Source organism: Saccostrea cucullata, unplaced genomic scaffold, assembly GCF_032062105.1.
Source record: "Saccostrea cucullata isolate Sc308-1 unplaced genomic scaffold, CSIRO_AGI_Scuc_v1 ctg2860, whole genome shotgun sequence".
In the NCBI taxonomy this organism is placed as follows: domain Eukaryota; kingdom Metazoa; phylum Mollusca; class Bivalvia; order Ostreida; family Ostreidae; genus Saccostrea; species Saccostrea cuccullata.
Window position 1 is genome coordinate 64 of NW_026934764.1, and position 27,020 is coordinate 27,083.

A 27,020-nucleotide genomic window follows, 5' to 3' on the forward strand; every position below is an offset into this window, starting at 1 on the left:
GTTTTAGAGGCTTTGATCAATCTACCGCTGTTGACGGATCTTATATATGTCAAGCTGGGTATACTGGTGAAAACTGCACAGATGGTAAACATTTCATTAACATAAATATTCCTTTAATTTTCTTTCAATGAAAGATAAAATTCTATTGTGCAGTAAATTTATCGTAAAAATTCTTTTCATTTACAATTTAAATCAATATATTGCAGTTTGTTCGAATAACACCTACGGTGCTAACTGTGTGTACAACTGTGGACATTGTTTAAATGATACTTGTAATCACGTGACCGGGGTATGTATACTCGGTTGTACTGAAGGATGGATATCAAGCAAGTGCAATCAAGGTTAGTTTTTCAATATATAAGTTGTTGAAAACAAATTATTTTCCTTGGTATGAAGAAATGGGGAAACTATGACACTGATTTAACTTGATTTTTTATTCACATCTTAAAAAACAGAAAAAGACGGAAATAAAAGTTTGATAGTAAAAAAAAAATATTTGAGATATTTTTTTTATTAATTTTTATACGTGTGTATGCCTGCAGATACATGATTATAATATATTATACTTTCATGTAAATTACTTGAATCTGATTCGTCGAGAAACATTTGATAAAAAACACTACTCCCCGCTGAATAATGAAGCCACGCCCTCCTGCTTAGCAACAGTCAACTTTGCTTGACGAGGGGTGTTATTCAAAAAAATCGCGACTGCGCGGAATTTATGCGCGCACGGTTCACTGTAATATGTATTTGTATAAAACATTCAATATAATATAATAAATATTGCATGTAGTTCAGTGTAACATTGAAAATTTTCACCCCTCGGTTGACAATGGTTTTCTTGGGGTGAAAATTTTCAATGTTACACTCAACTGGACATTTTAGGTTGGGTGAACTTCTACTGCACTATCGATAATGTATAAAAAGTATGGAAACCATAAAGAGCAAATATGAAATAAAAACAATTACAATGAAAACATACTTGTTAGTTTTAAAATTGTGTTTTTTTAACATTTATTTGACAGTTCTTTCAAAGTAGTTGTTCACGCTTCTAGAACAGTAATGTATGGCAAGCCCTTTTACTATTTATTTGTGAAATGAAATTTTTCTTTCAAAAACAGAGATATCTCTCTAGCATAGAGAGATATCTCTTTAGTTTATAGAGACATCTCTTTGACTAAAAGAGATATTTTTATACCATAGAGAGATATCTCTTTAAACGAGAGAGATATCTCTTAAAGTTAGAGAGATATCTCTTTAACAAGGTTAAAAGAGATAACTTTCTTAGTTAGAGAGATATTTCTTTAGATTTTCAAAAAGAAATATCTTTGAAAACTAAATAGATATAGATTTTCAAATAATTCTTAAAATAAAATAACAAATTCTCCACTTTAAAACGAAAGCGAAAGTCGCTGTTATAAGAAGGATATGGAGACAACGAACAGTATTCAATCTCAAAGTCCATAAAACAAAATAATGAAATGATGACTTTAAAGGAGACTGCCGATATTCTTGTTTCATCAACTTGCTTGTCAATAATTTACCTCGTTTTAGAAATTGTTCATACGTAGAGCATGCTCTTAATGCGCATCGAATCAATTGAGATATAAATACTCCGTATGCAGGTGATGAAGGTATATTGCTGCATAAGAAAAAAGACTGAGCATACAATACCCAGAATAATATATGTATTATGTAGACAAAAATGCTATACAAATCCCTTGTTTGAAACAACATATAATTATGACAACTTCGTTGATCAAATGCTAAAAGTTTTTCAGGAAAATGAAAGTAAGCATATTTATATAATCTCAAATGCAATGGACCGGATTTTCTCAGCTAATGAAATAATTGCCTAATACAAAAAAAAAATCCCAAGACTTAACTGAATTACTTGTCATGTCTAGTAAAGCTCTAATGTAGAAATTCATGAAATATGTCGAAATTTAAAAATACTTTAATGTACTTCCGTGAACAAAAAGCTTCTGACGTTTAGGGAGAAATCATTTTAAATGGAATTTAAATAAAAATAACGAAGAGAGATATCGCTTTGCAATAACGAGATATCTCTTTTAGCTTGAGACCGTGATGTCTCTTTCATACTCCTTTGAAAGATATCTCTTTCACTTTAAGGATTTCTCTTCATTGGCGTCGGAAGCAAATTGAAAGTGGGGGTGTGGGGGAGGGACTAGGTGTATAAAAAAAATTATACCTTAAAAAAAACCTGACAAGCAAAAAAAAAAGGGGAATGTCCATTTCCGAACACGAAAATCCTATTTCGCAGGGAGGGGGGGGGGGGTAAGTTCAATTTTTAGTACCAACTTTTTTCCCCAAAGTCCACCACTTTCCCCATTAATAAGCTATCCTACGACGTGTCTGTGGAAAGTGGGGGGGGACGGGATATAAGAAGCAATGTTCAATGTCTATACTAAGTATATATTTGATAAAAAAAAATGGGAGGCTTTGTCCACCCTAGCCCCCCCCCCCCCCCCCCCCCCCCCCTCCCCGGTTCCGACGACTATGCTCTATAACTGGGACAGATATTTCCAATAGTAGAAGAAATATCTCTTCGGGTGGAAGAGATGTCTCTTTAAAGTTCAGAGATATCTTTTTCACGAAAAAGATACATGTATGTTTTAATTAGAGAGAACACGAATTATTGATTATACTTTGAACATTTATTAAAAAAGATATCTCTGTAAGTAAAAGAGATATATTCCTAAGTTTAAGAGATATCTCCTTCTGAAAGAGATATACCTGATATTCTGGAAGAGAGCGACCTTTTCCAGATGACTGCGAATTACTTGCAGATCAAATTTATCCCAATCGCCATCCTAAAACGCACCATTACATCCCAACAGATAATTAGAGTAGATCCGCCGGTAGCAAAACGGAAATGCATAAAATTTAATACCATAGTTTCTAGGCATAGACCTATTATAGAAAGATCTATCGCAAAGTTAAAGGTATACAAAACTTTGAACAGTGTTTGGTGTTATTCCAGATCTATTCTTCCAAATTTTGTAGATATTATTGCGGGATTAGTTTGTATAAAAAAGTACATAAATAAAATACTTTTAATTTCAATTTTTTTCACTACAGAACTACTTTCCCACGTAAGGTGCTGTAAACTAAATATTTAAAATAAATTCTATTTAAAACTAGTGCTAATTGTAACGGGGACCGTTACAGATGTTCCCCAAACGCTCCCCATCTCCCTTTTGGTGCCATATTCCCTGTTAGCTTCATTAAATAAGACAAACTTTATGCATTTGAGACTTTAACAACGTTTACCCATGAGGGTACCAAGTTCATTCAAATTTTAGCATTGCACGCGTGCACAGGTGAATGTATGTGTGTAATGACCATGTCATCTTGTTTACACAATCTATATACTTTAATATACTTAATATTAAAGTATTTAATCCAAAAGTATTAAAAAATACGCTCAGTCAAGTGTATTTTTGGTTTTACTCATTTCACGTGCACGCACGTGCATACATGAGCATGGTGACATACCTTGTTGTAGAAGTCCATTACATCTATCTATGTTCTAAATCCCACCCTGTTTGGTTGAAAACCAAGGGAGTTCTAGCTGATTAAAGTTTCAGCCAATCAGATTGCAGCGTACGTTCACGCACGTGTATGGATGTGCATGGTGACCATACCTTCTTGTAGAAGTCAATTATATCTATCTATGTTCCAGATCTTATCCTGTTTGGTTGAAAACTAAGGGAGTTATAGCTATTTAAAGTTTCAGCCAATCAGATTGCAAAGCACGTACACGCACGTGTATGGATGTGCATGGTGACCATACCTTCTTGTAGAAGTCCATTATATCTATCTATGTTCCAAATCCCATCCTGTTTGGTTGAAAACCAAGGGAGTTACAGCTATTTAAATTTTCAGCCAATCAGATTGCAGAACACGTGCATGCACGTGTTTTCTTGATAATTGCTATATATCATGTTGTAGTATATCCTAATGCATGGCTATGTTGAAAACTTCAAAGGATTTCATCAAAAAACAAGAAAGATATTGAGACTTTAGTTTCAGCCAATCAGAGCGAAGCGCACGTGCATGCGCGTGAGATCTTGCTATTTTGACCATGTCATATTGTCTATGCTACTACTATATCCTTATATTATGAGTTTCAAAGCATTTCATCAAAACAGTAAAGATTTACGTCTATATCAACTAAATCGGTCATTTCACGTGTTCCTCGTGCGCGCTCTTGCAAGCACGTGCACATAAAATGGCATGTTGACAATGTCATCTTATCTACATTTATGATATGTCTACATTTTCTAAATATCAAAGCATTACATCGAAAAATGTAAAAGTTACGGAAATTTCAAGTATATTAGTCATTTCACGTGTTGCACGTGCGCGCTCTTGCAAGCACGTGCGCGCAAAATGACCTTCATTCCGCAAATCTACATAACATGCCTACTTACCCTAAAAAGGTTTCCCCTTAATCGGATGTGTACTTTACAAGATCATTCGCGGACAAAATTTTCCCGAGAAGAAAAATAATAATAATAATAATAATAACTAGTGCTAATTGTAACGGGGACCGTTACAGATGTTCCCCAAACGCTCCCCAACTCCCTTTTGGTGCCATATCCCCTGTAAGCTTCATTAAAATCTATGCATTTGAGACTTTGACAACGCCAAGTTCATTCAAATTTTAGCACTGCACGCGTGCGCATGTGAATGCATGTGTGTAATGACCATATCATATTGTCTACACAATCTAAATTGTGCTAAATATTAAAGTATTTTATTCAAAAGTATATAAAAAAAACACTAATTCAAGTGTATTTTTGATTTTACAATGTTCCCATTTCACGTGCACACACGTGCATACATGAGCATGTTGACCATACCTTCTTGTAGGAATTCATTACATATATCTATGTTCTAAATCCCAACCTGTTTTGTTGAAAACCAAGGCAGTTATAGCTGTGTAACATTTCAGCCAATCAGATTGCAGTGCACGTACAAGCACATGTTTGCATGTGTATGTGACCAAACCTTCTTGTAGAAGTCCATTATATATATCTATGCTCCAAATCCCATCCTGTTTGGTTGAAAACCAAGGGAGTTATAACTGTTAAAAGTTTCAGCCAATCAGATTGCAGCGCACGTACACACACGTGTATGCATGTACATAGTGACCATACCTTCTTGTAGAAGTCCATTATATATATCTATGTTCTAAATCCTATCCTGTTTGGTTGAAAACCAAGGGAGTAATAGCTATTTAAAGTTTCAGCCAATCAGATTGCAGCGTATGTGCATACACGTGTTTTCATGATAATTGCTATATATTATATTGTAGGACATCCTAATGCATGGCTATGTTTAAAATTTCAAAGGATTTCGTCAAAAAACAAGAAAGATATTGAGACTTTAGTTTCAGCCAATCATATTAAAGCGCACGTGCATGCGCGTGAGATCTTGCTATTTTGACCACGTTATCTTGTCTATACTACTATTATATCCTTACATTATGAGTTCCAAAGCATTTCATCAAAAAATAGAAAAGTTACGGCAGTATACATTATATTGGTCATTTTACGTGTTGCACGTGCGCGCTCTTGCAAGCACGTGCGCGCAAAATGACCTTCGTTCTGCAACTCTACATAACATGCCTACTAACCCTAAAAATGTTTCACCTAAGTCAGATGTATAGTTTACGAGATCACTCGTGGACAAAATTTTCCCAGGAATAATAATAATAATAACTAGTGCTAATTGTAACGGGAACCGTTACAGATGTTCCCCAAACGCTCCCCAACTCCCTTCTCGTGCCATATTCCCTGTAAGTTTCATTAAAGAAGGCAAAATCTATGCATTTAAGACGTAAACAACGTTTTCCCAAAAGTATACCAAGTATTTCAAATTTAAGCAATGCAGGTGTGCGCATGTGATTGCATGAGCGTAATGACGATATCATCTTGTCTACACTATTTTACTCATTTGCACGTGCACGCACGTGCATGATGACCATACCTTCTTGTAGGAGTCCATTATGTCTGTCTATCTTCTTAATCCCATCCTGTTTGGTTGAAAAACAAGGGAGTTATAGCCATTTAAAATTTAAGCCAATCAGATTGCAGCGCACGTGCATGCGCGTATTTTCATGACAATTATTATATATCATATTGTAGGACATCTTAAAGTATGCCTATGTTTTAAATTTCAAAGCATTTTGTAAAAAAACAGAAAAGATATTGAGATTTTTGTTTCAGCCAATCAGAGCAAAGCGCACGTGCACACACGTGCATGCATGTGAATGGTGACCATACCATCCTGTAGGAGTCCTTTATGTCTATCTATGTTGTAAATCTCATGCTGTTTGGTTGAAAACCAAGGGAGTTATACTCATTTAAAGTTTCAGCCAATCAGATTGCAACGCACGCGCATGCGCTTGATTTCATGAAAAAATTATATATCATATTGTAGTACATCCTAATGCATGTCTATGTTATAAATTTCAAAGCATTTCATCATAAAATAAAAAAGATATTGAGATTTCTGTTTCAGCCAATCAGAGCAAAGCGCACGTGCATGCGCGTGAGTTCATGCAAATTTGACCATGTCATCTTATCTACACAACTTATATATCTTTATATACTGAGTTTCAAAACATTTTATCAAAAAATATAAAAGTTACAACCATATTAAATATATCAGTCATTTTACTCATTGCACGCGCCCGCACGTGCATGCGAATGCGCGCAAAATGACCTTCGTTCGGCACATCTACACAACATGCCTACTAACCCTAAAAAGGTTTTAACTTAGTTTGGTGAACAGTTTCTGAGAACACTTCCGGACAAAAAAGTACCGGAGAAGAAATAAGAAGAAAAAAGAATAATAATAATAATAATAATAGTTGAAAAACAAGGGAGTTATAGCCATTTCTATATATGACTTTCTTGTAGGAATTCGTTTCAGCCAATCAGATTGCAGCACACGTGCATGCGCGTGATTTCATGATTATTTTTATATATCAATTTGTAGGATATCCTAATGAATGACTATGTTTTAAATTTCAAAGCATTTCGTCAAAAAACAAAGGAGATATAGTCATTTTAAGTTTCAGCCAATCAGATCGCAGCACACGTGCATGCGCGTAATTTATTGAAATTTTTTGTATATCATATTGCAGGACATCCTAATGTATGATTATGTTTTAAATTTCAAAGCATTTCGTCAAAAAACAAAGGCGATATAGTCATTTAAAGTGTCAGCCAATCAGATTGCAGCACACGTGCATGCACGTGATTTCATGAAATTTTTTCTATATTATATTGTAGGATATCCTAATTCATGACTATGTTTTAAATTTCAAAGCATTTCGTCAAAAAACAGAGAAGATACTGAGATTTTTGTTTCAGCCAATCAGAGCGAAGCGCACGTGCATGCGCGTGAGTTCGTGCTAATTTGACAGTGTTACATTATTTACACTATTAATATATCTTTATATAATGAGTTTCAAATCATTTCATCAAAAAATTTAAAAGTTACAGCTATATTAAGTATATAAGTCATTTCACGTGTTGCACGCGCACGCACGTGCAGGCGTATGCGCGCAAAATGACCTTCGTTCCGCACACCTACACTACACATCCATTAACCCTAAAAAGGTTTTAGGTCAGTTGGGTGAACAGTTTCTGAGAACACTTCCGGACAAAAAAGTACCGGAGAACAAATAAGAAAAAAAAGAATAATAATAATAATAACTAGAGGAGATCTCGTTGCAAGCAACGAGTAGGTCTTCCGTTCGACTTTCGATACGATCATAAAACAACTTAAAATGAAAAAAAATTTCATATCAATTCCTCTAAATACGTGAAAAAACATTTAAGAGTGAAATCTGTAAATTTCAGACAACTTCCGGTGTGACCGGAAGTACTAAAAATGACCTATAACTTTTCCCTGAGTGTGAAAGAATCATCCCTGATAATTTCGATGAAAAATGCTCATTTTTTGGACTACTTCCGGTTTTGAAAAAATAACTTCCGGTGGACATAATAATACTCGAGACACTCTATTTGCCTATATAAGAAACATTTAAAAAAGAAAAAAATAAAATTTTGCATATTTTTAAACTACTTCCGGTGGACAACGGACGTGACGGCAACAAAAACTTTATACAAAATTCAAGAGAGCTTGTCACAATCTATCATCCCTGAAAGTTTCAAGACTCAATCTCAAACCGTTTTTGAGAACACTTCCGGACAAAATGACATTTCAAAAAAAGAAAATTGGCCGTATCTCGCGACCGGAAGTGACGACGGCAAAATAAAAAAAAAAGCCCTAAGTTCATATGATTTGCCATCACTGCTGAAAGTTTCATAAAGATCTGTCGAGGCGTTCTCGAGAAATCGCCTGCACAAAATCGGTAAGAAAAAAAAAATAATAATAATAATAGTGGAAAAGAATCAAACGAATCAGTAGAAGGTCTTCCGTTGGAAACGGAAGACCTTAATAATAATAAGAAACCGAGTAAAAACAATATGTTCCCCAACTTCGTTTGGGGAACATAATAATAATAAGAAACCGAGTAAAAACAATATGTTCCCAAACTTCGTTTGGGGAACATAATAAGACAGCAAAATTCAGATTCTCATTTCTCTACTAGGATTTTTACATCGGGTTCGGAGTTGGTTTTATTCAGAAAGACAGGACTGGGTTCAAGGCGACTAGGGGTACCACACCGGTAATTGACCAATCAAAATGAACTTAGTCAATTGTAGATCCATACATATAAAGCCGATTTTCCTTTCTTTTGAGAGTTTTTTTTTAATTCCTTCCAGGCCATTTTGACAACTCTGGTACCTGTGCCTAGGAAATTTTATCTACTCTGTAAATAAATAGTTTTTTGACAGGAACTATTTTTCTAGGGCATAAGAGGCTACTTCCTGGGGTGCTTTTGAGATGTTTATAAAGACATTGAAAACACGTGGATTTGAGGGTAGCCCTGTTTGCAGATGCAAATAAATCAGAAAATGTCGTGTACGTACCCTGGTTTTTTGGTGTCAGCTAAGGTGACAGGTATTGTTTAACACCCCCTCATTAATATTTTTTCATGAATTCAAACACCTGATGTTTTACGGGAAAGAAACGTGTATTGCTTTTTAATATACCGAAACTCGCTATTTCTGGGGATTGTGTAATTCTAAAAAAAATTCAGATAAATTTCAATGGTAAAATAAAAGAAGAATGCTTGGTATTAAAATATTAATTCATATCAGTAGAATTGAATGCTATTAACGACATCTGGAGAAATAGGCTTTAAAAGGTTTATATCATATCTTTGTTCGTCTGCACTTAAATTTGAAACACGACAGAATTTGTAATTTTTGCCGTAAAAATTCATAATTTCTATATACTTTAAAGACTTACCGTAAAACTTTCAGGAAACTTTCTATGAAGTCTTTTCTGTACCTTAAGTGAAATTTTATGTCGATCCCAGGTGTTGATTGAGTTTCAGAGAAATTTTCTACGTTGCTATTGATATTTTTTTTTTAAGGAGAGGGGGGGGGGGGCGGTGGACTTATTTCTTCTTAGCATTTGTTAAAGTGAGTTTGTAGATACATCTACGAACTTGAGCTGGATTGTGACCTTTGGGTCGAGGGGTCAAAGGTCAAGGTCAAAGTTCAAGGTCATCAAAGCATTACATAAAGAAATATAAAACTAACGGCCATATCAAGTATACAAGTCATTTGATCATTGCACGCGCGCGCAGGTGCAATGCATGAGGCCATATCATCGTGACTACACTTTTAACATGTTTCTATTCTTTGAATTTCGAAACGTTTCATAAAAAATTTACGACTATATCAAGTAAATTGGTCATTTAACGCATTGCGCGCGCACACGTGCATGCATGTCCTTGCATTCAAGTTTGATGGTAGCATAATGTAGGAATCCGTCATATCTATTCATATTCTAAATTTCATCCTGTTTTGTTGAGAATCAAAAAAGTTATAAGGCATTTAAAGTTTAAGCCAATCAGATCGCAGCACACGTGCATGGGCGTGGTCTATTGACAATTTTTATATATCATATTTTAGGACGTCTTAAGGTATGATTATCTTTTTAAATTCAAAGTATTTTGTCGAAAAACAAGTAAAATATTGAGATTTTTGTTTCAGCCAATCAGAGCAAAGCACACGTGCACGCACGTGCATGCATGTGCATGATGACCACAAATTCTTGTAGGAGTCTATTATGTCTGTCTATGTTCTAAATCCCATCCTGGTTGGTTGAAAACCAAGGGATTTATAGCCATTTCAAGTTTCAGCCAATCAGATTGCAGCACACATGCATCCACGTGATTTGAAGAATTTTTTCTAAATCATATTGTACAATATCCTAATGCATGACTATGTTTTAAATTTCAAAGCATTTCATCAAAAATCAAAGGAGATATAGCCATTTAAAGTTTCAGCCAATCAGATTGCAGCACACGTGCATGCGCGTGATTTTTTGAAATTTTTTGTGTATCATATTGCAGGATATCCTAATGCATGACTATGTTTTTAAATTTCAAAGCATTTCGTCAAAGAACAAAGGAGATATAGTCATTTAAAGTTTCAGCCAATCAGATTGCAGCGCACGTGCATGCGCGTGATTTCATGAAAATTTTCAATATTATATTGTAATAATATATCCTAATTCATGACAATGTTAAAAATTTCAAAGCATTTCGTCGGAAAACAAAAGAGATATTGAGATTTTTGTTTCAGCCAATCAGAGCAAGGTGCACGTGCATGCGCATGAGTTCGTGCTAATTTGACAGTGTCATAATATTAACACTATTAATATATCCTTATGTAATGAGTTTCAAAGCATTTCATCAAAAAATGTAAAAGTTATAGCTATATTAATTATATCAGTCAATTCACTCATTTCACGCGCACGCACGTGCAGGCGTACGCGCGCAAAATGACCTTCGTTCCGCACACCTACACTACACACCTATTAACCCTAAAAAGGTTTTAGCTCAGTTGGGTGAACAGTTTCTGAGAACACTCGCGGACAAAAAAGTACCGGAGAACAAATAAGAAAAAAAATAATAATAATAATAATAAGAAACAGAGTAAAAACAATATGTTCCCAAACTCCGTTTGGGGAACATAACTAGGGCTAATTGTAACGGGAACCGTTACAGATGTTCCCCAAACGCTCCCCAACTCCCTTTTGTTCCATATTCTCAGAAAGTTACATTAAATAAGACATACGCGATATATTTTATATGGTTCTAAATCCCATGCTGTTTGGTTGAAAAACAAGGGAGTTATGGCCATTTAAAGTTTAAGCCAATCAGATTGCAGTGCACGTGCATGCGCGTGTTTTCATGACAATTATTATATATCATATTGTAGGACATCTTAAAGTATGCCTATGTTTTAAATTTCAAAGCATTTTGTAAAAAAACAGAAAAGATATTGAGATTTTTGTTTCAGCCAATCAGAGCAAAGCACATATGCACGCACGTGCATGCATGTGAATGATGACCATACCATCTTGTAGGAGTTCTTTATGTCTATCTATGTTCTAAATCTCATGCTGTTTGGTTGAAAACCAAGGGAGTTATAGTCATTTAAAGTTTCAGCCAATCAGATTGCAGCGCACGTGCATGCGCGTGATTTGATGAAAAAATTTATATATCATATTGTAGTACATCCTAATGCATGTCTATGTTGTAAATTTCAAAGCATTTCATCATAAAACAAAAAAGATATTAAGATTTCTGTTTCAGCCAATCAGAGCAAAGCGCACGTGCATGCGCGTGAGTTCATGCAAATTTGACCATGTCATCTTATCTACACATCTTATATATCTTTATATAATGAGTTTCAAAACATTTTATCAAAAAATATAAAAGTTACAACCATATTAAATATATCAGTCATTTTACTCATTGCACGCGCCAGCACGTGCATACGAATGCGCGCAAAATGACCTTCGTTCAGCATATCTACACAACATGCCTACTAACCCTAAAAAGGTTGTAACTTAGTTTGGTGAACAGTTTCTGAGAACACTTCCGGACAAAAAAGTACCGGAGAAGAAATAAGAAGAAAAAAGAATAATAATAATAATAACTAGGGCTAATTGTAACGGGAACCGTTACAGATGTTCCCCAAACGCTCCCCAACTCCCTTTCGGTGCCTTATTCACTGTAAGCTTCATTAAATAAGACAAACGCGATACATTTAAGACTTTAACAAAGTTTTACCAGAAGTAGCATTGAACGCATGCGCATTTGATTACATGTGCGTAATGACCATATCATCTTGTCTACATTATTGATATATCTTAATATACTAAATATTACAGCATTTAAACCAAAAATATGTTTAATCTAGTGTATTTGGAATTTTACTCATTGCACGTGCACGCACGTGCATGCATGTGCATGATGACCATTCCCTGTTGTAGGAGTCTATAATATCTATCTATGTCCTGAATCCCACCCTGTTTGGTCGAAAACCAAGTGAGTTATAGCCATTTAAAGTTTCAGCCAATCAGATTGCAGCGCACGTGCATGCGCCTGATTTGATGAAAATTCTTATATATCATATTGTAGGATATCCTAAAGCATGCCTATGTTTTGAATTTCAAAGCATTTCGTCAAAAAACAAAAAAGATATTGAGATTTTTGTTTCAGCCAATGAGAGCGAAGCGCACGTGCATGCACGTGCAAGCATGTTTATGATGACTATACCTTCTTCTAGGAGTCAATTATGTTTGTCTATGTTCTAAATCCCACCCTGTTTGGTCGAAAACCAAGTGAGTTATAGCCATTGAAAGTTTCAGCCAATCAGATTGCAGCGCACGTGCATGCGCATGATTTGGTGAAAATTCTTATATACCATATTGTAGGATATCCTAAAGCATGCCAATGTTTTAAATTTCAAAGCATTTTGTCAAAAAACAGAGAAGATATTGAGATTTTTGTTTCAGCCAATCAGAACAAAGCGCATGTGCATGCGCGTGAGTTCGTGCTTATTTGACCATGTCATATTATCTACACTACTAATGTATCCTTATAAAATGAGTTTTAAAGTATTTCATCAAAAGAGGTTAAAGTTATGGCTATATAAAGTATTTCAGTCATTTCACTCATTTCACGCGCAAGCACGTGCAGGCGTATGCGGGCAAAATGACCTTCGTTCCGCACACCTACACTACACACCTATTAACCCTAAAAAGGTTTTAGCTCAGTTGGGTGAACAGTTTCTGAGAACACTCGCGGACAAAAAAGTACCGGAGAACAAATAAGAAAAAAAATAATAATAATAATAACTAGTGCTAATTGTAACGGGAACCGTTACAGATGTTCCCCAAACGCTCCCCAACTCCCTTTTGGTGCCATATTCCATTTAGGCCCTATTAAATAAGACAACATCTGTGCATTTTTGCCTTTAACAACGTTTTCCCAGAGGGATACCAATTATATTCGAATTTTAACATTGCAGGCGTGCGCATGTGAATGCACATGCGCAATGATCATATCATCTTGTCTACAATTTTCTATATATTTAAAATATACTATATATTAAAGCATTTAGTCCAAAAGTATTAAAAATCACTCATTCAAGTGTATTTTTAATTTCACTCGCTTCAAATGCACGCACGTGCTTGCACGTGCATGATGACCATACCTTCTTGTAGGAGGCCCTTATATCTATCTATATTCTAAATCCGATCCTGTTTGGTTGAAAACCAAGGGAATTATAGCCATTTCAAGTTTCGGCCAATCAGATTGCAGCATACGTGCATGCGCGTGATTTCATGATTTTTTTCTACATCATATTGTAGGATATCCCAATGCATGAATATGTTTTAAATTTCAAAGCATTTCGTCAAAAAACAAACGAGATATAGCCATTTAAAGTTTCAGCCAATCAGGTTGCAGCACAAGTGCATGCACGTGATTTGTTGAATTTTTTTGTATATCATATTGCAGGATATCCTAATGCAAGACTATGTTTTAAATTCCAAAGCATTTCGTCAAAAAACAAAGGAGATATAGCCATTTAAAGTTTCAGCCAATCAGATTGCAGCGCACATGCATGCGCGTAATTTCATGAAATTTTTTCCATTCTATATTGTAGGATGTCTTAATTCATGACAACGTTTAAAATTTCAAAGCATTTCGTCTTAAAACAAAAGAGAAATTGAGATTTTTGTTTCAGCCAATCAGAGCAAGGCACACGTGCATGCGCGTGAGTTCTTGCTAATTTGACAGTGTCATATTATTAACACTATTAATATATCCTCATGAAATGAGTTTCAAAGCATTTCATCAAAAAATGTAAAAGTTATGGCCATATTAAGTATATCAGTCATTTCACTCACTTCACGCGCACGCACGTGCATGCGAATGCGAGCAAAATGACCTTCGTTCCGCACACCTACACTACACACCTATTAACCCTAAAAAGGTTTTAACTTAGTTGGGTGAACAGTTTCTGAGATCACTCGCGGACAAAAAAGTACCGGAGAACAAAGAAGAAAAAAAAGAATAATAATAATAATAATAATAATAAGAAACCGAGTAAAAACAATATGTTCCCAAACTCCGTTTGGGGAACATAATAAGAAACCGAGTAAAAACAATATGTTCCCAAACTCCGTTTGGGGAACATAACTAGTGCTAATTGTAACGGGAACCGTTACAGATGTTCCCCAAACGCTCCCCAACTCCCTGTTGGTGCCATATTCCCTGTAAGCCTTATTAAATAAGACACCATCTGTGCATTTTTGACTTTAACAACGTTTTCCCAAAAGGATACCAATTATATTCAAATTTTAACATTGCACGCGTGCCCATGTGAATGCACGTGCATAATGATCATATAATCTTGTCTACACTTTCTATATATTAAAATATACTTTATATGAAAGCATTTAGTCCAAAAGTATTAAAAATCACTCATTCAAGTGTATTTTCAATTTCACTCGTTCCAAATGCACGCACGTGCGTGCACGTGCATGATGACCATACCTTCTTGTCGGAGACCCTTATATCTATCTATGTTCTAAATCCCATCCTGTTTGGTTGAAAACCAAGGGAATTATAGCCATATCAAGTTTCAGCCAATCAGATTGCAGCACACGTGCATCCACGTGATTTCAATTTTTTTTTTCTAAATCATATTGTAGAATATTCTAATGCATAACTATGTTTTAAATTTCAAAGCATTTCGTCAAAAATCAAAGGAGATATGGCCATTTAAACTTTCAGCCAATCAGATTCCAGCAAACGTGCATGCGCGTGATTTCTTGAAATTTTTTGTATATCATATTACAGGATATCCTAATGCATGACTATGTTTTAAATTTCAAAGCATTTCGTCAAAAAATAAAGGAGATATAGCCATTTAAAGTTTCAGCCAATCAGATTGCAGCGCACGTGCGTGCGCGTGATTTCATGAAATTTTTTCCATATTATATTGTAGGATATCCTAATTCATGACAATGTTAAAAATTTCAAAGCATTTCGTCAGAAAACAAAAGAGATATTGAAATTTATGTTTCAGCCAATCAGAGGAAGGCGCACGTGCATGCACGTGAGTTCTTGCTAATTTGACACTGTCATATTATTAACACTTTTAATATATCCTTATGTAATGAGTTTCAAAGCATTTCATCAAAAAATGTAAAAGTTATAGCTATATTAAGTATATCAGTCAATTCACTCATTTCACGCGCACGCACGTGCAGGCGTATGCGCGCAAAATGACCTTCGTTCCGCACACCTACACTACACACCTATTAACCCTAAAAAGGTTTTAGCTCAGTTGGGTGAACAGTTTCTGAGAACACTCGCGGACAAAAAAGTACCGGAGAACAAATAAGAAAAAAAATAATAATAACTAGAAACTCTTGTTGCTACAGCAACAAATAAGGTCTTCCGTTCTTCTCTATTTATCTGTAAGAAGGATATTTTTGTATTAGAAAAAAAAACAAAATGCAAAAAAATAAAAATAACAATCCTCCATCTGGGCTCGATCCCAAAACCATTAGTATGAAAGTCGGACACGCTAACCACTGAGCCACCAAATTCCACAACATTTAAGGTATTTTGTAAGCTTATTATTTTAAGGTTGAAGGAAATAGTTTCGAAGTGAAAGAAATAGTTTCGTAGTAAAGTCCCGGTCAAATTTCTTAAAAAACTGAGATATTCCCTGTTTGATGTGATATTGTATGTAGGAAAATGATTAGAATAATTATGGGACACATTTGCAGTGAAGCAATGACACTTAGCATATACAGAGTTGTAAAAGCGAAACTAATACACGTGGTCAGTTGCAGAGGAAATTCAAAATCCCGGAAAAACGTGAGTGAGTCATGGGCATTTTTTCAACACCATATCGTATCAAGCGGGGTAACTGCAATTGACCTTTCTCAATTGCGTGGAAATTTAATAGATATGAAAAATCGTCATTTCCGAGTTTCAGCCGATTCATATTTAAATCTAAATAAAATTAAAATAAATTCCATACACCTAAGAAAGCAAGAATACTTGGTATTAAAATGTCGTAATAGAGCAGGAGAATCGAATGATATTCACAATAATTGCAGAAATAGCCAATACGAGTTTTAATTAATTTTTATGCTCAGCAATAACTAAATTTCAGAAAGGAGAAAATGCAGATTTGGCCGATATTCACTAGAATTTCAAAATACTTCAGAGACTCACCTTTAAACTCTCAGGACACTTTCTTTTAGGTCTCTTCTTTCTTTTATTACGAATCTTATGCCGATATTTCGTTTCGTTTGACTTGTAGACATTTTCTCTAAGTTGGTGTTGATTGTTTTGTTTTGTTTTTTTTTTTTTTGAGAAGGGATGGGATATTTTATAAGCATTTGTTAGAGTAAGAGTTGCAAATACCTCCACGACCTTAAGCTTTATTGTGACCTTTGGGTCAATGGAGCCAAAGGAAAAGGTCATTTATCAAGGTCAAAGGTCAAGGTCATCAAAGAGAGAGAGAGGTAAACTTGAGATAAACACTGAATCTAGATAAAGGTAATGAATATTTCTTTATTACTTTTTGAGTAAGGGTCAAAGGTCTCATTTTGAGGTTTCTCTAGACATTTGCAGTCTGAATAACATGTCCCAAAATCATTTCAAATACTCTTTTTATAAAAGATATTTATGGGATAGTAAGAAACTCAATTTATGCAGTTTTTCTCTCATAACCGGAAGTCGTCGTTTTTGTTTCCAATGGGACTGACATATTTCGAAACTACTAGTAAGAAGCTATAAGGTAATACTAAGAATTATTCCATAAAGAAAAGTTTAAAATTTTGATTTATTTGATCACTTCCTGTGACAACCGGAAGTGACGGCGGACGATCTTAAACTCAAAGGATTTGTCTACTCATCAAGGTCTTCCATCCCTATTAGTTTGGTGTCTTAATCGTTAACGAGATCTTGCTATGATAACTTCTCATTTTGAGGACCGGAAATCACGCGACCGGAAGTGAATTTTACTAAGATATTAGACATTACTGTAGACATTTGCAGTCTGAATAACATATCCAAAAATCATTACAAATACTTTAATTATAAAAAATATTTATGGGAAAGAAAAATACTCAAATTATGTGGTTTTTCTCTTTTAACCGGAAGTTGACATTTTTGTTTCCGTTGGGACTGATACATTTCGAAACTACAAATAAGAATCTATAATGTGATGCTAAAACAGTTTCATGAAAGAAAAGTTGAAAATTTTGATTTTTTGGATCACTTCCTGTGACGACCGGAAGTGACTGCGGACAATCTGATCACAGCCGATTTTGCCTACTTATCAAGATCTATCACTCTAGATAAGTTTGGTGTCTTAATCTTTTACCGTTTACGAGATCTAGCTATGATAACTTCTCATTTTGAGGACCGGAAATCACGCGACCGGAAGTGAATTTTACAAAGATATTTGACTATACTGTAGACATTTGCAGTCTAAATAACATATCAAAAAATCATTACAAATATTTTATCTATAAAAAATATTTATGGGAAAGAAAAATACTCAAAATATCCAGTTTTTCTCTAATAACCGGAAGTTGTCGTTTTTATTTCCTGTGGGACTGACATATTTCGAAACTGCAAATAAGATACTATAATGTAATGCAAAAATAATTTCAAAAATGAAAAGTTGAAATTTTCGATTTTTTTGATCACTTCCTGTGACGACCGGAAGTGACGGCGGACAATCTTAACCCATTTAAACTTGCCTACTTATCAAGATCTATTACTCATATAAGTTTGGTGTCTTAATCTTTTACCGTTTCTGAGATATGACTCGGACAAAATATTTTTGGAAGAAACGGAAATCGGACATATCTGACGACCGGAAGTGAATTTTTGAAAAACTGAAATCTACATTTGAAAGGTATTATAATTCTCTATCATAACAAAATATTTGTGATACTTTATAAAAATCTAAAATATAAAGTTTTTCTACTTATAACCGGAAGAATCGTTTTTGTTTCCAGTCATCTCTGAGAAATCGTCAAAAAAAGAAATTTCAAAAGGGGAAAAAAATAATAATAATAACTTGAAATTTTGTTGCTACAGCAACAAATAAGTGACGTTCTCCTCTAATGTGTAAGAAGGATATTTTTCTATTAAAAAAAAATGCAAAAAAAAAAAAAAAATTTTAATTCCTCCATCTGGATATCGATGGGACAAAACCATTAATTTGAAGGTCGGACACGCTAACCACTGAGCCACCAAATATGACAACATTTATGGTATTTTGTAAGCTTATTGTTTTAAGGTTGAAGGAAATAGTTTCGAAGTGAAAGAAATAGTTTCGTAGTAAAGTCCCGGTCAAATTTCTTAAAAACCTGAGATATTGGCTGTTTGATGTGATATTGTATGTAGGAAAATGATTAGAATAACTAGATACGATCTCGTTGCGAGCAACGAGAGGTCTTCCGTCCGTTTTAGGAAAAGAAACCCACGTAAAATCGAGCTGAAAAGAGATTCAAAATTTTGGTCACAAGGAGGATTGAAACCATGTCGCCAACGTGAATGCGCTTTTTTTTTTACTTTTATATCCCCAACGCGCTAACCATTAAGCTATTGGGAGTACTGCTCTAAATATACTTGTGTATACCACGGTACTTTTGCAACAGTTCACCTGTCTAAGAATTATAAAAAGCATTCATAATTTCGCGCCAAACGCCACGAGTAAATATTTGCGCCTTTTCTTTGGACTGATCTATTAGATAGGTATGATAGCATCAATTAAATTTTAAAAATAAAACATTCTTAGCGCCTTTATTTTATTTTGACGTTAAGAAAGTATATGTAACACATTATACACATTACATATCGTATCTAGCCCAGTTACACTAAAGCAGTGAAACGGAAATTAAGTTTTAAGATTGACACTCAATTGCAACGTACTACTGTAACGTGTCGGATCTGAGCGGTCAGTAGGTCCGTGCTCGGATTACCGAGTTTTACTGGGGATATGATTGAATGCAATATATACAGATAATAATATGACACCTGCCTGGTGTCTTTAAATCAAATGACCTAAGTGCTTTGTATAATTATATATCTTCAGTTAATACCGGCACCTGCCTGGTGCCATATGATAATTGCCTCACTATACTCGTACAACTGACTATATAAGTCAACATCTATCTGCCTGGTGCCTCTTGATTTAGCCTTTAACATCTGCCTGGTGTATAACTGCTTACCAAGTTGCCTATATAACTCTAGCCAAGTGGCTACAATATACTTACACAGTATGATTTAACTTTGTAAGAGCTTCTCTGTCCTAATGACAAACCTATAGCTAATGTCACACAGCTACATTTTAACTAGTCACTGACTACGGCAACTTTGCACAATCCTATTTGATCGATAAACCAATTGGTTTCTGTACCAAAGTGAAGACACAAGCCAGTTGGCTGTACTGCCCCCTTGTACCTCAACTTAATCAATGATCATAAGTTATCAGATATCATATTGATAAAATAAAACAGACTGTCTTTCTTTTGGCAACACTATTATTATTTTCTAACAGAACATCATTTATCAATAATACTTGTATAATTCTTTAGTCAATTGACCAATTAATTACAATATTTACATTGATTATCTATTATAATATAAACAAGTAACGGGAGGTAACTCCTCCAACCATTTCACTACTACGTGAGAGTCGAAGTAGTTTTTTACATTTCATGTATCCTTATGTCAGAATGGTTTAATCAAACGCTCAGCTGCCTCCATAAACCCCTACTCGCGAAATGGCGGAGTTGACAGAGACAGCCGCCATTTTGGACCCGCTTCAGATTTTTGAATGCAAATATCTAGACTTTAGATTTATCAACATTCAAACAAATTAAATAGTAAGCATTATAAGGAGGGCTTCTATTACCATACCAAATAAAAATGAAAAATACTGAAAAACAAAAAAGTTAGAAAATACGATTTTTTTAAATTTGCATCTCGTAACGACCGGAAGTACTGACGACGCACGAAAAGGCGATTCTGCAATCCACAAAGTCATGATCTATCATCTCCAATAAGTCTCCAGTTCATATCCTTAGCCATTTTCGATAAAAGTGCGCGACAAAATCGCATTTTAAAATCAGGAAATTGTCCATAACTTGGCACAAGAAGCGAATTTTCCAAATTACTCTTCGGATGTAACAACTTCATATAATGACGCATATTTTGTGAAAATTTCATCGAAAACCACCGAATAGTTTTCGAGAAATCGCGTGCACAAAATTTTGTCAAAAAAAAGAATAATAATAATAATAACTAGAACGATCTCGTTGCGAGCAACGAGAGGTCTTCCGTCCCATTCTGAAATAAAATGCAAAATATCTAGCAGAAAAAGTGATAAAAAAAAAATCGGACATTCGGGGGAGCGAACCCGGGTCGCTCGCGTGACAATCCAACGCGTTAACCATTCGACCATTGAAAACACCGCTTCAAATTTTTAAATATAAATATCTCGAGATTGGCTTTTTCGACTCTAAAACAAATTACATACAACGCATTCGCAAATGAGTCTCTATTTAAATTATTAACATCACAGAAAAATATTGAATAACAAAAAAGTTGGAAAATTGCATTTTATAAATACCCTTCCGGTACAAACCGGAAGTATTGACGACGCACAAAAATACGATTCGGCAAACCACAAAGTCACGATCTATCATCTCCAATTAGTCTCCAGTTCATATACTCAGCCATTTTCGATAAAAAGGGGCGACAAAATTGCATTTTAAAATCAGGAAATTGGCCATAACTTGGAACCGGAATCGTATTTTCCAAATTTTCCTTCAAAAGGAACAACTTCATATCATAACACATATTCTGTGAAAGTTTCGTTGAAAACCGCTGAATAGTTCTCGAGAAATCGCCTGCACAAAATTTTGTCAAAAAAAGAATAATAATAATAAGAATAATAATAATAACTAGAAACGACTCGTTGCGAGCAACGAGAGGTCTTCTGTCCGTTTCCGAAGAAAAAAACGTAACGTCGACTGAATAAGTAAATAAAAATTGCAGACAAGGGGGATTGAACCCAAGTCGCCAGCATGAAAATCCGACGCGCTAAATACTACGTTATTGGAACCTCCTCTCTAAATCCAATTGTATATACATCTGCAACAGCGCTTCTGTCTTAGAATAATGAAAGGCCGGTAACTATTCAAAATTTCGTGCCAAACGCCACAAGTTAATCTCCGCGCCTTTTCTTTGGAATGTTCTATAGAATAGGTGTGTTAGCTTCAATGAAATAAAAAAAAAAACGTTCTTATATCCTAAAATTTGAGGTTTAGAATGTATATTTAACACATTTCACAAAATCCATATTGTACATAATCAAGTTACATAAAATCAATGAAACGGCTATGAATTTTAAACTTTTTTTTATTTTCCTGTCTATCCCCAAAGTGAACTATAGCAATTAGTTAAGCTTCTATGAAAAAGTTGAAATGTTTCGCCGAAAATCATGGCTCGCCCTATGACTGTCAAGGAATCGATACCATTTACGCTCAATAACTTGAATCAGATCTTTGAGGCAAGAATGCTAATATAAACTCCATTCACCGATCTTTAAAAAAATGTTTTTCTTATTTTTGTCTTTTCTATTAGTATAATATGACACAAATGTGCATGGTAAAAAAATTTAAGATTTATAATTACAATTCAGCTGAGATATTCTAAGTTGAGAAAGTATTACTTATAAATCTTATTTAAGATCTGTCTTTCCGTTGTGCGCGAAAGATATTAAGTATCGAATTTCATCAGCACATTTAGTCTTTTCTTTTTCTACTTTGTGAACCAGTCAAAACCAATTATAGAAGTTAGTTCGACACAGAATGGAGACTTTGAAAACGTAATTACGACGTGACAATCCAAGTATTCTTTTACATTTCATTTATCCTTTTGTTATTTTCGTTAAAGCAAACGCTCGGCTGACTCTGTAAACCCCTATTGCGAAATGTCGGCGTTGACAGAGACAGCCGCCATTTTGGATCCGCTTCAGATTTTTGAATGCTAATATCTAGAGTATAGATTTACCAATATTCAGACAAATTAGATAGTAAGCATTATAGGGAGGGTTTCTATTAAGATACCAAAAATAAATGAAAAATATTGAAAAACAAAAAAGTTAGAAAATTCAATTTTTTAAAATTTACATCTCGTTACGACCGGAAGTACTGACGACGCACGAAAAGGCAATTCTGCAAACCAGAAAGTCATGATCTATCATCTCCAATAAGTCTCCAGTTCATATCCTCAGCCATTTTCGATAAAAAGGGGCGACAAAATCGCATTTTAAAATCAGGATATTGGCCATAACTTGGAACCGGAATCGTATTTTCCAAATTTTTCTTCGGATGTAACAATTTCATATAATGACATATACTTTGTGAAAGTTTCGTGAAAAACCGCTGAATAGTTTTCGAGAAATCGCCTGCACAAAATTTTGTCAAAAAAAGAATAATAATAATAATAATAAATAAGAAACAATAGAATCACTATAAGGTCTTCCGTGAAGACGGAAGACCTTAATAAGAAACAATAGAATCACTATAAGGTCTTCCGTGAAGACGGAAGACCTTAATATAAAAAACAATAAATCACTATAAGGTCTTCCGTGAAGACGGAAGACCTTAACTAGTGCTAATTGTAACGGGAACCGTTACAGATGTTCCCCAAACGCTCCCCAACTCCCTTCTCGTGCCATATTCCCTGTAAGTTTATTAAAGAAGGCAAAATCTATGCATTTAAGACGTAAACAACGTTTTCCCAAAAATATACCAAGTATTTCAAATTTATGCAATGCAGGCGTGCGCATGTGATTGCATGAGCGTAATGACGATATCATCTTGTCTACACTTTTTTACTCATTTGCACGTGCACGCACGTGCATGATGACCATACCTTCTTGTAGGAGTCCATTATGTCTGTCTATGTTCTTAATCCCATCCTGTTTGGTTGAAAAACAAGGGAGTTATAGCCATTTAAAGTTTAAGCCAATCAGATTGCAGCGCACGTGCATGCGCGTATTTTCACGACAATTATTATATATCATATTGTAGGACATCTTCAAGTATGCTTATGTTTAAAATTTCAAAGCATTTTGTAAAAAAACAGAAAAGATATTGAGATTTTTATTTCAGCCAATCAGAGCAAAGCGCACGTGCACGCACGTGCATGCATGTGAATGGTGACCATACCGTCCTGTAGGAGTCCTTTATGTCTATCTTTGTTGTAAATCCCATGCTGTTTGATTGAAAACCAAGGGAGTTATACTCATTTAAAGTTTCAGCCAATCAGATTGTAGCGCACGTGCATGCGCGTGATTTCATGAAAAATTTTATATATCATATTGTAGTACATCCTAATGCATGTCTATGTTATAAATTTCAAAGCATTTCATCATAAAACGAAAAAAATTTTGAGATTTCTGTTTCAGCCAATCAGAACAAAGCGCACGTGCATGCGCGTGAGTTCATGCAAATTTGACCATGTCATCTTATCTACAGAACTTATATATCTTTATATAATGAGTTTCAAAACATTTTATCAAAAAATATAAAAGTTACAACCATATTAAATATATCAGTCATTTTACTCATTGCACGCGCCCGCACGTGCATGCGAATGCGCGCAAAATGACCTTCGTTCGGCACATCTACACAACATGCCTACTAACCCTAAAAAGGTTTTAACTTAGTTTGGTGAACCGTTTCTGAGAACACTTCCGGACAAAAAAGTACCGGAGAAGAAATAAGAAGAAAAAAGAATAATAGCTAGAAAGTCTGCTATTGCAAGCAATAGCATATGTCGCCCCGTACTGGACAAAACTTTCATTTTTATCATCACTAAAACAAGGGTCCATTAGCTAAGCTTGGACAACCATCGAGTCGTATAAGTCCTTTTTGTTGGAAACGGAAGACCTTAATTGGGTACATCCCACTAATTATTTTTAGAATCGGTAGGAGAAGAAAGTAGTACAGGAAAAAATTACAAGTTCCTAAATTTGCAGACTTGCATAAAAGAAATTGAGCTGATGTACTTAAATGAGCCTTGTACTTGTTAATTGGCAGTATCTCTCCTACCAAAAAAACTTGGCAAATGTAATTTATTAAGAAGATCAGCCGAATTATTTTGTGTATAATAGCGCCAGTGAGAACTCTGAAATTTTCTTACTTTCACTTTCATTTTTAGAGGTTCTGCCGGAAAACGAATCTGACATGACACCTTCAATTCCAGCATTTCTGCTTTGCACAGGGCTGATGTTTCTTATGAGATGATAAATCATGTGTAAACTTTCTCAGTTTAGCGGAATCATGAACATTTTCGGCGATATGAATGTTTTGTTTACAGTAGTGATCAAGGCTTTGCGCACCCGTAGGCGTGGATCCAAGGATTTATGAATGAATAAAAAGTATGGAAATAACGTACCAATTTTTCTATTTTATACTTGCACTATCTAATGAAATTATAATAATATACAAGTAATAGATATGCATGTACAAAAAAAAAGAAGCGAAATGCTAATAAATGCAGCTGACAATCGTTATTTTTTATATAGATAAAATAAACTAATTATAAAATCTAGAGACAAGACAGAAGAAGAATGGATGTTGGCAAACTATCAAATTACATCAGGAGAACTGAATTTTATGAATGAAACTTTTAAAACGTTACTTGTAAGGTGTATATGTTATATCTGTGTATTCTACCTGGCAGTGCGCTTCAAAAGGAGGGGGGGGGGTCGTCTTGAACATAGTACCTAATGTTTGAACGGTAAGGGCTAGGGCTTTCGTATTTCAAATATGCAATCCTTGTGAAATGAACTTTTATTAGACATGAAGAACTTTGACCCTTTGACCTAGACCTTGGAGAACACATGTGTACATCTTAACCTTTTTTTCTGTTTCGTTTCTATGACAACTGTGAGCGACTCATTTCAATTATTTTAAAAGTAGAAATCACTTTGACACATTGCAAGGAATTAACATTGAAACATTCAAAACGATTGCTTGAGTAGTTATTGAGAAAATCGAAATTAAAGAATTTTAACATTCCCCTGGTTTCCATGGCAATAATCGATTATTTGAAAATTTTAAATGCAAAGCGCACAACTACAGATACTAATCATTAAAATAAAAAGAGTTTCATGACGAACGTTTAAGGGACCAGAGAGAACACTCGCGGACAAAATTCGACGCTTTTTACAGGTTTCCATGGCAACGGTAGACATATTGGAACTGAACGACCTCACTGCACAACTACAACCAGTGATCGTCCTTTGGGGAAAATTTCAGGAAGATTGTCCCAGCCATCTCCGAGAAACAGCCTGGATAAAAAAAACATGCGTACAATATCAATATGTCGTCCCCGACTTCGTTCGGGGCGACATAATAACTCCCGAATTTTTCCCATCAATAACTCCTGAATTTTCCCCTTCAATTCCAGCATTTCTGCTTTGCACAGGGCTGATGTTTCTTATGAGATGATAAATCATGTGTAAACTTTCTCAGTTTAGCGGAATCATGAACATTTTCGGCGATATGAATGTTTTGTTTACAGTAGTGATCAAGGCTTTGCGCACCCGTAGGCGTGGATCCAAGGATTTATGAATGAATAAAAAGTATGGAAATAACGTACCAATTTTTCTATTTTATACTTGCACTATCTAATGAAATTAATAATATACAAGTAATAGATATGCATGTACAAAAAAAAAAGAAGCGAAATGCTAATAAATGCAGCTGACAATCGTTATTTTTTATATAGATAAAATAAACTAATTATAAAATCTAGAGACAAGACAGAAGAAGAATGGATGTTGGCAAACTATCAAATTACATCAGGAGAACTGAATTTTATGAATGAAACTTTTAAAACGTTACTTGTAAGGTGTATATGTTATATCTGTGTATTCTACTTGGCAGTGCGCTTCAAAAGGAGGGGGGGGTCGTCTTGAACATAGTACCTAATGTTTGAACGGTAAGGGCTAGGGCTTTCGTATTTCAAATATGCAATCCTTGTGAAATGAACTTTTATTGGACATGAAGAACTTTGACCCTTTGACCTAGACCTTGGAGAACACATGTGTACATCTTAACCTTTTTTTCTGTTTCGTTTCTATGACAACTGTGAGCGACTCATTTCAATTATTTTAAAAGTAGAAATCACTTTGACACATTGCAAGGAATTAACATTGAAAGTTTCAAAACGATTGCTTGAGTAGTTATTGAGAAAATCGAAATTAAAGAATTTTAACATTCCCCTGGTTTCCATGGCAATAATCGATTATTTGAAAATTTTAAATGCAAAGCGCACAACTACAGATACTAATCATTAAAATAAAAGAGTTTCATGACGAACGTTTAAGGGACCAGAGAGAACACTCGCGGACAAAATTCGACGCTTTTTACAGGTTTCCATGGCAACGGTAGACATATTGGAACTGAACGACCTC

General features: G+C 34.8%; 1 protein-coding gene across 1 annotated transcript in view; it reads left to right on the top strand.

The window, feature by feature from the left end:
- The first annotated feature begins 214 nt into the window (after positions 1-214).
- Positions 215-27,020, top strand: part of LOC134241310 (von Willebrand factor D and EGF domain-containing protein-like) — a 42,546-nt gene continuing 15,740 nt past the window's right edge. The window contains exon 1 of the mRNA XM_062723374.1: positions 215-341. The gene's annotated coding sequence lies outside the window, so the exon portion shown is untranslated. The remainder of the gene's footprint in view (positions 342-27,020) is intronic.